The following is a 5,008-nucleotide window of genomic DNA, read 5'->3' as shown; positions in this document are numbered from 1 at the left end:
GTGTTCTAGAGGGGTAATAGGGTACTATGAGCTCTTCAAGATAAGAAGGGGCCTGACCATGAAGAGCTTTATAGGTGAGGAGGAGAATTTTAAATTCTATTCTAAATTTTACAGGGAGCCAATGCAGAGAAGCTAGCTAACAGGAGAGATGTGATCTCTTTTCCTAGTTCCTGTCAGTACTCGTGCTGCAGGGTTTTGAATTAATTGCAGCGTCTTAATGGAACTTACTTAGCAGCAACCATGATAATACAAAGTTGCTGTAATCCAGCCTTGAAGTAACAATGCTTTGAACTTTGGGTAATGACATCACAACTTTATAAGGTGATAATATGTTAGCTTTTTCACTTTGCCTGTTTATTCTGCTGCCCCCAAGTGGCCAACAAAAAAATTAACAATTAATGCAGATTTAAATGTGCCTGTATTTTAAATTCAATTACTTTTTAAAGGTTATCATCTTGAATAAACAAAAAAACACTAGCTAACTACTAACAATTGGAGATTAATGGAGTTAGTACAGTGCTAACTAGAATTTCCAGTAGCATGTGTCATTGTCATCATCGAATGTACATCACTTTACATATCAGCACTGTCACTGGGGAATGGGATGAATATTCAGTACATCTTGGCTTATCAGAAACTGACATGTGGCTACACTTATGCTAAGGTTAGTGTCTGAAATGGGCCGCTAATCACCGGTACTGAGTACTGGTACTTTAGATTTTTGTCCACAAGTACCAAGGTATTTTTTCCAAGGGGTATACAATACAATTTGTGAAATATTTGCCTAAAAATAACTTTACTTTGGTGCTAATGCTGGTGAGGTGCTCCTAAACGCCTGTGTAACTGCATCTCTGTGTAAACACATAGCATGCTTAAAACTAAGAAGACAGCACTTTTAATGTATTTGTTTAAAAAGGATTAAAAACGGCAAAAGGGTTAGGGTTATGTTGAGGGTTAGGGTTGTGCTGAATTGGGGTACTGGCACCTTTTTGGGTCCATTTCAGGCACTGGCTAAGGTAGTGATGATGTAGCTTCATAAATGTTAATATGATGGCAAACTTACCCAAAAGCTCCCGTACAAAATCAAAACATGTTATTGAACCTCTTCTGATTCAGACAGGGAGCCGAGTGTTTAATGCAGTCAGCTGTAATCACTGTGTCATTACCACCAAGAGTGAACCTGAAGAGTTCTATTTGATTGGTGCTCTGTACCAGAGGATTTGGAGTGTGATTAGAGCCTGTGTGTACATGGTAGTGGCAAGAGAATGCTGGCAGCCGCTATATGCTCTGACCACAGAGATCATATACTGTATATAAGGAAGCCAGTCAGTCGTGACCTCATCCTCACTGTCATCCTTCAAGTTTTTGTCCATCAGATCCATCCAGTAAGTGTGAATCCTGCTAGCTGCTAAAGCATTCTGGGAGACACTTTACAATGTATGGTAAAAAGGAGGACCTCTGTATCCAGTCTGGACTGTGTCAGTCCTTGCTTATTATAGACATATCTTTATGCTCTATATTTTATTCAAAAAAAATGTTGGACCACCAAACACAGATGTTCCTGAGTTTACAGTGGAATCAATCCCCGTACTTCCAACTGCACACCTCCACAGCTGTGACACAGCTTCAGAAAGCTCTTCCAGATCCACAGAATATTTTATGCAACTGTTCTTGCAGGCTGAGTAACAGTACTCCTGACTTATGAAGGATATATTAAAAATTGGTTGTGTGCCGTTTTAATATTGTATTTCCATCCAAATGTATGTATTTTAACTGAAATTCAAGTCATTTGAAAAAGAAAATGCGAATGAATGCTTGTTTCCATCTACTACCGTAATGCAATTATTAGGAGTTGGTTCATGAGATAGGCTGTAGGTGGTGCCAAATCTCCAGTCGGAAAATGAGAAGAAGAGGGCACAACAAGATTACGTGATTAAAAGAGCGCCAGTCAAAGCTCAAACGGTGGAAAACATTCAGAAAACAGGATGGAAATATGACATTTTTGTTAGTTTCATGTATTAATGTGAGGAAGGTTCCATCAGATCTGTGTGCAGCGATCATGGATGTGATATAAATGTTCGCTACGTCAGAAGTTATTTGGAAGAAGTGTTTCCTTCTCCCACTAAACACATCAACTCTTGGCCAAAACCACCTCAAGCAAGTGTAAAAATAACTGATGTTTTGCCGTTTCCATCAGACTTTTCTAAAGCAATTCTTCAAACTGTGCCTCAAAATACTTTGATGGAAACAAAGATTGTGACTTTGTTTTCAGTGGAAGTCAAAATCAGCTGGCTGGCTATGCATTTGTTATTTTCTTTCACATACACTGTTGTGAAAAATATACATTATTGATTTAATTAAATATTACCTAATGTAGAATATCAGATAGAAGCATATTATGCATACCCCTATAGATGGGTATGGCCTGGCCTCCTCAGTAGCCACCCCAGTTTGGTGTCAAATTTCTCAATAACTCATTCATTTAGAATAATTTTAAAAATAAAGTGTTAAAAAAATTGGAAATTGTGGAAATTAAATAAATATCTTATGACCACAAGTGATAAAGAGACATATATTTGAAAAAATGTTTGAAGATTTGGAAATAAAAAAAGTCATTGATTTCTAATGCCACCTTTAGATACTTCTATTCAATGCTTCACTGATGTGCCACAAGAGTTTTGAGTTCAAATATCTCCATTTAGGGCCTTTCCAAGCAAATAGTGATACATGTGATTGTTTTCATTGTCTCCATGACACCCTCTGGCCAGCCCATGTATATTTCTCTAGATCCGCCCCTGGTTTGGGAAGCCCTGCTGTAGAGGACACCATTATGCCCTAAATGCTTACATGTCTTCCCAAAAACCTCAAACATCATATGACAATAAGAATAAACACTTCTACTGCCTTTAGCTCCTATTAGCATTGTTGCTATATCAAAAACAGGTCTTGTCTTATTTCCATGAAAAGACTCTCCCTGTGTTTTACAACTGCTTGCTCCAAAGCTGTGGGCGTTTACATAGAGCACGTGGAGGCATCATTTAGTCAACGTGCGTTTGTGTCTCTCATTGTATGGAAGCCAATTTCTGCCAATGTGACAGTGGAAAAAAAAAACTAAAATCTTGTGAGTTTATACTGAGAAACTTTGTCAGAATATTGTCTTAGTATCTCAAAATAATTTAAAATAATAACTTTGTCATACTAGGTCACTGTTTTGAGATGCTATATCAAACTATTGAGAAAGTTTCTTAATATAATAACTTACAAAACCTCCCGTCACACTGGCGGAAATGGTCTTCCATAGTCTCCGCCCTGACAAACAGTCAGTACAGACAACCAGCGCAGCAACCCTGACAGACACACGGCACTGTGACAGAGCCAGCAGGAGCAAACTAAATTAGCTAAAATGAAGGACAATATTTTGTCACGAATATTCGTGATAATCCTGTGTGCGGCGGTTTTTATCGCCGTGTTGGTGGTTAACGCTTTGGCCGGAGCGGGCAGAGGTGAGTCCATGTAACGTAACGTAATTCACATTTTTCACTGCACTAAACTTACACTGGCTTTTCTGAAGTAACTGATAATTTACATTTTAGCACGTTTAATTTGTATTATGTGTATGAAGCCGTTAGTTTTCTCCTGAACGTTAACGTTATACAACTGTGTTCAACAGTTACGAACGCGCTAACTGGACGGGTGGGAGGCTCCCTGTTAACTAACGCTGACTGTATAGGAAGCTCATTAAGTTACGTGTCTGCCGTTGTCTTACAAAACAATGACTAACATTAAAATTATTTACTTCCACCACCATGCAGGCCTAACCTGAAGTCGCCATGTCAACTGGTTATGTAGTTAGGTGCTTATTAAACTCGACATTTAATGTACTTTTGTTGAAGAGTCTTTGTTGAAAGAAGACTTGCTGACAGAAATAAAAAGGATGCTCTTAGTTCAGCCAAATGACAGGAAACCTTCTCTAATGGTTAACAGCTGGTAGTGCTGTAAAGCCTTGCATCTTTAAAATCTAAAAAAGTTGACCAACCTATCATATCTGTATGTAAAAAGCTGTATATAGTGTACATACAACTATTAATCTATTTTTACCATTTTCATTATATCTTGTATTTTTCTATTTTATTTTTATTTAGTCTGTATTTTCCTATTTGTTGTGTTGTATGTGGAGCTGCTGTAGGGAGTGAATTTCCCCAGTGTGGGATCAATCGAGTCTGTCTTATCTAATCTAATGTCAACAGACATGACTGTTAGCAGTGATTATTAGAATGACCTTATATGACAAAGATATGGAAAGAACTAAAATAAAGTTAACATAAGCGCCTGTGGTCTCCCTCCACCCTCTGGTGCTCTTGGAGAGGAAAAAAGAAGTCATCTTAAAAAGGAAAAAATTCCCACATCCATGGGTGTGGCACAAAGAACTATTCAAGGCCTCCAGTGTTGAATGTTTTTCCTCTTTTTGTACTTTTGAAATACTTTATACTCTAGTCCAACCTTTTTCATCTTTTCTATCATTTAGTAAACTGACTCTTTATCATTTTCATATGATATTTAATGCATAACAATAACAGTAGAGAACAGCTGATAAACGGTACAATGAACCCAAACAGTGAACACAGTAACTGCTGGATGTTTGTGTAAAACCAGAGATTTGGATGAATTTGGAGCAGATTATTTCCTGAATATTGCATGTATTGAGATGAGGTTTTGGGAACTTTTTCATACAGTTTTGACTGTATTATATTGTTTTTTTATTTATTTTCTAAATCAACCACCTATACTTAATAGGCCTGATGCTTGGCCATATGAAATATCCATAAAACATGCCACTTGGTCACTCAGTGATAGAAAAGAAGTCCCTGAAGGAAAAAGGCTGGGAACCACTGTATTAGGTTAGAGTGTTTAATAAGCAGAGGAGAGTGTACACTTCTTCCTACTCCCTTTTGAACATGTATGATTCAATTTAATTTGTTAAGAGAAATTAACAACTGAGCTGTTGCAT

This window comes from Morone saxatilis, unplaced genomic scaffold, assembly GCF_004916995.1.
Source record: "Morone saxatilis isolate NCDOM2014 unplaced genomic scaffold, NCSU_SB_2.0 Contig12, whole genome shotgun sequence".
Lineage (NCBI taxonomy): Eukaryota > Metazoa > Chordata > Actinopteri > Moronidae > Morone > Morone saxatilis.
Note: the sequence above shows the minus strand (reverse complement) of the source record.